A 6719-nucleotide genomic window follows, 5' to 3' on the forward strand; every position below is an offset into this window, starting at 1 on the left:
ACTGGGATTCTGTATGGTGTGGGAGGAGCTCTGCTGTGGATCCTGTAGCTGGAAGTCAAATGGTTCGAGGTCTGAACACGGCTGTGTTCAGGAACTTTGTTGTATTTCAGTTCACACTCCTCCACGCCCCAACATTTGTGCTCAGGCTTCTGAAGGCATATTGTTAAGGGCTGGCAGGAAAACTGCAAAAAAAGGTTAACAATGAACAACCCTGTTGCCAGTACAGTGGTGTCCACATTATTAACCTTAGATGGCAGCAGAACTACAAATGTTTTGTGCAGAACTGTTTTTAGAAACATTATTGCTGGAAATGTGATAATGATGTCAAAGCATCAAAACCCAAAAGCATAGGATTACTGTGGCAACAAACTGTGATGACTTACCTGCATATAAAGCTGTTGTGACAGAACATCAGCAAATTCGTTTTTCTTCCAGTACTGGCAACAGGATAGTGGCGACAAAGAAGTAATCCCCACGCTGAGGATGAGGGAACAGAGCAGCCCAGCCTGGTTCCCCGAGGTGAGGCCGCCCTCCAGCGGCAGCAGCCCTTAACTCCTGCCGCGTCTTCTAACTTAGAACAAAACCTAAAGTCTTTAAATATTCCGGGTCATGAAATCATTACATCTAAACATGATGCACGTCTGATCCCCAATGTGGAACTGTTACTGGTTCTGTTAAGGTTTTTTTCCTGCATCTACAAGCCTTGTCCTTACCCATAAAAAAATCACAAACGCAAAGATGTCCATTAGTGCATCCTTTAAACATAAAGAAAAAAAAAAAAATCATTTTGGAAGAATCAGAAGTGTGGTCACGGTTACTTACACCAAAATTTCCAGCCTGCTGATTGTAACCATGCCATGGGCTTCTGGGAAGAGCAAGCCCAGGCTCTGGACCACTCCTGATCATCCCCCTTGGCCATGTATCTCCAGTCACGCATGTGCAGCCAGTGCTCACGGGTCACCCTGCTGCCTGCCCACCCTGCTGCCTGCCCACCCCACTGCTGCTCCAGCTTCTGGGACACGCTGCCTCCCCAGCCGAGCTCTCCTCCTGCCCCACAGCAGCTCTCGTGCATGACACTGCTTCTCAACTCAGGACTTGGATTGCAGCTTCCCAGTTCCTCCCAAACCATAACGCTGCCAAGGGCAGCACATCATCTGCTGTGCCACCCACAGCCACGTCTCAGGAAATTTTAGTCTGAGCACTTTTATGTATGGAAGATCAAGACAAAGATTTCCCTTTAAGTTAGATTTCTGATCGCTACATTAAAATAGTAATTTCTGATTGATTGTATTTTTTTTCAGGACATGCCGTAACATCATGATGATGCCTAGGATCTTGCATGTATTAGTGTTTATTTCAATTTTGTAAAATATGTCCTTTCAAAATAATCTTAAATCCATACCTTATTACTTAAGCTCAAAGGGGACTGCGAGAATTTGGTTATACTTCACATCTTTGAGTATTTTTTAATGTTCCTCTTCCCCAAAGGCACCTCGTTCCTAATAGAGCCATGCTCACAGCAAAACTGTTCAGATTAGATATCCTGCTAAAATGTTCAGATGTAGACAGAACACTTTAGAAGGCAACACACATACTACTTGCATATTTTAAAACATAACCAAAATATATGCACACACTTTTAGTCCCATCAGAAGGGCTACAGACTTTCCTCCTGTTTGAACACGGGCTGAGAGAAAATGAGTCCACTGAAATGTCTGCCTGTAGAGGGGGACGCAGCCCTGCAAATCACCAAGCCTCCGCAGAGGCCTTTGCGCACACTGTGTATTTCTGCAACATAACCAACAGGCAATCGACCAACCGCCTCGGGCTGCTGCACGGAAGCAGGAGGTAGCCGTGATCCCGGCCAGGCGCCGGAGGGATCCTGCGTCTGTCTCCAGGAGCTTCTTTCAGCACATAAAAGCACAACTGCCACCAGCATCACTGGCAGCAGGTTCCGAAACCAACGCTTGGGCTGAATGGCCTCTTCCTCTGTGCTAGGCTGTCTAGCTAAGGCTATCAAAGCCCCAGGAAATTTGATTAAATCCCTTTGCTGCTCTGAACTTTTGAGTGTACTTACCTAAAATCAGACTGCCTTACTGCATCCTGACCGCATAACCTCATTTCTGTGTCTCACCTCCACTTGCAACAACATTTTGACTCTGGAGTGACTCCAGCTCTTCTAGGAGTTGGAAATGAGTTGCATGAGAAAATTCATATCCACAAGCAGAGAGACCTACAAATGGCAAACAGTGAGCAGTGAGGGGCAGGCCTCACCAACTGAGGGTAACTCCTGAGTAAATAAAGATTTGTTAAAGATAAAACTGAGTGCTCAGAATGCAACACTTATTGCGCAGCTTCCCAACAGCTCCAGCATAACTGCCCTCAACCACAATGAGAAACAGAAGCGGTTGCGTTGACCTCGTTTGCTGCCTGTCCGCTCTGTCTGCTGTGGCAGCTGCAGCACACTCAGCATGATCTTGTGTGATGGGACCACGGCTCTGACACCAAATGACACTGAGATACATTTTACAGACAAGTTGTCATCAGGCCATAAAAATTAACCTGTTCAAGCTTTATTAGAACAAATGCCTGGAAAGTCCGTAACTCCAGATCACTCCCACAGTTAAATGGGGCTTTCTACCTTCACTGAGGTTGAAACTACTTTTAAAACTATTTCAACACTGCTGCAGTGCACAGTTTTGCAAACCCAAGGACTTTATTCCAGATGCTCCACTTATATTTTTGCTGGCTGCTTTTACCACATCTGTATTTGTTTTCTAAACCCTTGCATGTTCTCTCAAATGGAACTGGCAGCAAATAAAGCACTCCTAGCCAGGAGATGAAACTCAGATTTGTAATTCTTTCCTGGCTCTGTCAGCAAGGTTGGTGTTGCTGCCACTTCATGACATTTTAACACAAGTTTTGGATTCCAGACAGTTTCATTTTAAAGCTGTTCCAGCACACACACACAGAAAAAAGTCAACAGGCAGCTATGTAATTTCTGCCATCTGACTTGTCTGGTCTGCAGGGGTTGTTGTGTTCCACCCCTTCAAGCAAAAAGCCCATGCAAACACCCACCTGCCCTAAGTTTTCCACCAAAATGGTGACTCAGTCTTTCAGCAAGTGCACACCATCTACGTTATGTGGTGTGGCAGTCAGCATCCTGACAGATCATCAGACACACGTGCACCGGGCTGTGCTGAAGAGAACGCATGCATGGCTATGGCTGCCTGCCTGGCTTCTGAAGCACCCCTGCTGCTCTGCAGCGTCCCACAGGAGAATTTCTCTGATGCTTATTAAATCAATGGTCCTGAAAATTAATACTCTAAGCAGGCAACTACACAGCTACAGCCGTTCCAGGGAGTGGCAGTGAGGCTTGTCTCTGCTTACATGGCCGTTGAGAAACATTTTTGCGTCTTCATTTGCTTGACAGGAAAGACTTAACACAGGCAAAGAATCATAAGCAAATTATCTTCCCACACACACAATTTTGAAGAAAGGAAAAAAAAAAACAAAACAGGACAGTGCAAGTCAGCACACCTAACTCAGCACAGGCAGCTGGGAGAAAGTAATTGCAAATCCATGCAGTGTTCTGACACAGTCCGAGCCAGATCTCCAGCTGAACAGCCGCCAGATGAAACAAACAGCACATTACAGCTGCCAGTATGATTGCATTTAGATGTCACGTTGTCATTGCACATTATGCCACATGGTAACTTTCTCCTCCCGCTTCTCACTTTTCTCTTGTACAAGTGACTGCCAGCACTCCAGCCAAAACCTTGCTCAATGCAGGACAGAAAGGACAGGAATGAGAACGGAAGAGCAGAGCCAAACAGCCATCCTCAGTGGACATCCTAGCTGCTCTCGCTACTGCTGTCTGGCTCCCAAGGTCTTCCTTCTGCCTCCCAGAGCCCACCATGCCTGCTGCTTTCACCTCTTATCACTCCCCACTCCACACAAATTGCTGGAGCACCCCCAGGTCAGCTAACCATAATCCATCTCACCTAATTACCAGCAAAGATCTAAAACCCCATGCTCCCCCGAGGGCCAGCGCCGCTGCCCCATGCACTCTTTTCCTGCTTGCAACGCCTGTGCACACACAAGCTTTGGCTTTCAGACGAACCCCATTTCACCTTGGCACCCACACCGCTCTACCTCATGCCAACACTCCCTCCCCTGGCGCCTGTCAGAGGGGAAAAAAAGGAAAGCTGCTGTGGGCATACACTTGCCCTGCTCTGTAAAGCCCGTGGCCACAGAAACGCACGGCACAGCCCTGCTGGGGTCATCAGCTGGGGCACGAACATCTCCAGTACCTTGGGTTCAGGCTGAGATTCACCCCTCTGCACGTGTGTGGTGCCAGTTCACACCTGCTGATGACTGGTTTTTAGCAAAAGGTTAGTTACCACCCTTAATTAGTTTTCCTCACTGAAAGCTGTCAGCCAAAACGAACTGGTAAAAGAGAAGACTAATTCTGTCTTCTTTTTCATATTATCAACCAGAAGGCAGAGGCAGCATCAGACTGCTATGCATGCAGTCATTAGGAGAGAGGAGAAAAGGAAAATACATACGTACCAGGTATCCGGAGTTCCTGATGTTCCCAAGGACATCTGGCCCAGTAAAACATGCCCCAGTCTCAAGCAAAATAAATGGAATTTGGAAACATGCTTGAATGTTTTGCTGAAGTAGTACTTACAAATGAATCCCAGCATCACAGTCTCATCAAGATGGATACCTGAATTTCACACTGTGAGGTTAAAAACCTTGAAACACACCATTTTGGTATCTTCCCTCAAAAGGTGGCAATGAAGTGAAGACAGTGCCAAGTTCATTCTGTTGAATATTTTGAGAAATTCAACCACATACCAAGGAAGATGCGCGGCAGAGTCACGCATTGCATGGCTGCATCACCCCTGCACCCAGGGGCTGTGCAACCGTGTGTGAGCAGAGCACAGGGGAGGGTGAGACAGCTTCAGATCAGCATAACAAAAAAATACCCCTCCCCAGGCAGCTTGTTTTGCATTTCATCTTTACAGTTTTGACAAACATCTCTTTCATCTAAAGAACTTGAAGACAAGCCAGTCAAAATTCGTATTTTAATTTTTTTTATATAGATACATATACACACACACACAGAGCAATTCATCCTCAGTACAGAAGACAAACAAACAAAAGATCTGTAGCACAATTTCTTTGGAGAATGTCGTAGTTCAGCCCCGATCAGGACCAGACTATGCAGTCTCTCTCTCGCTCCCCCCACCCTCCGAGAGAACAGGGGGAGATGATATAAGAAAAACGGCTCGAGGTTTGAGATAAGGACAGGGAGAAATCCTTAAAGTTACCGTCACGGGCAAAACAGACTCGACTTGGGGAAAACTATTCATTTATTTCTAAAATTAGCAGGAGAATGAGACAGGGAACAAGATAACCTCCCCCCACCCCTCCCTCTTCCCGGGCTTAACATTATCTCTACTACCTTCCCCTCCCGAGCGGCACGGCGGGGGGAAAAGGGAATGGGGGTCGCGGTCAGTTCATCACGCGTTGTTTTACGCCGCTGTATCATCGTCGGGGGAAGAACTCCTCGCATTCCTCCTCTGCTCCAGCGTGGGGTCCCTCCCACGGGCTACAGTCCTTCGTGGAACTGCTCCGGCGTGGGTCATCTCTTCCACGGGGTGCAGTCCCTCTAGAACAGCTGTCCCAGCGGGCCTTCCACGGGCCACAGCCTCCTTCAGGCCTCCACCTGCTCCGGCGTGGGGTCCTGCATGGGCTGCAGGTGGATCTCTGCCCCTCCGTGGACCTCCATGGGCTGCAGGGGGACAACCCGCTCCACCATGGTCATCACCACAGGCTGCAGGGGAATCTTGGCCAGAAGCCGTATTACTCCTCCCCCTCCTTCTTCACTGACCTTGGCGTCTGCAGCCGTTCCTCACAACAGGCTGGCAGACGCCTCTCAGGATCCTTTTTACATCTTATTCACTTCTCATCTCCTCTCCACTTCTTGCAGCCAGGCCGGGCCGAGTTGGGCCCAGTCGGCTGCCCGGTGGGAGGCCAGAGGGTGAGGCCTGCAAGGCCCATGAGGCTCGCGCCTCCCCCTCTCTGCCCCCCGCTCAGCTGCTTCACATCTTCTCCTCCTCTTTTTCCTGTTTTCCCCTACTTAAATACGTTATCGCAGAGGCGTTATCACGGGACATTCTGCTACCAATTGGCTTGGCCTTGGCCAGCAGCGGGTCCGCCCTAGGCCCGGCCGAGTCCATTGAACAAAGGGGAGCGACTTCTAGCAGTTTCCTACAGAAGCTACCACCTTAGGCCCCCCCTCACTAACAAAACCAGAACAGAGAAATTATCTTTTTTACCTTCCTTTTTTTTTTAAGCTGTATCACAGATCTGATTTTTGTCTTTTTCAAGGACTATAAAAGGCAGCTACTTCTAATTCACAGAAGCCTCAGACTACAGATTCTGTGCTGAAGTCAAACAGACCATTCTCCTCCCCTAACTCCCCTAACTTCTTTGCACCTCTTTTCCCCCTAGAGACTCTGTTTTGCAAGAGGCTTGACCTCCTTGTTTCTCCATGGGGCTCTAAGACATCGCGCTTCTCCCGTGCCCAGGCCACTGCTGTGTCCCAGCATGCGAAGAGCCGCTGTGGGAAGGAAGACTGCCATGTCACTCCCCATGGGATGAGGACCATTTAAGACCAATTTTTCACGTTCAGGAAATCTGAGACT

The sequence above is a fragment of the Chlamydotis macqueenii genome, chromosome 4 (genome assembly GCF_036417535.1).
Source record: "Chlamydotis macqueenii isolate bChlMac1 chromosome 4, bChlMac1.mat, whole genome shotgun sequence".
In the NCBI taxonomy this organism is placed as follows: Eukaryota; Metazoa; Chordata; class Aves; order Otidiformes; family Otididae; genus Chlamydotis; species Chlamydotis macqueenii.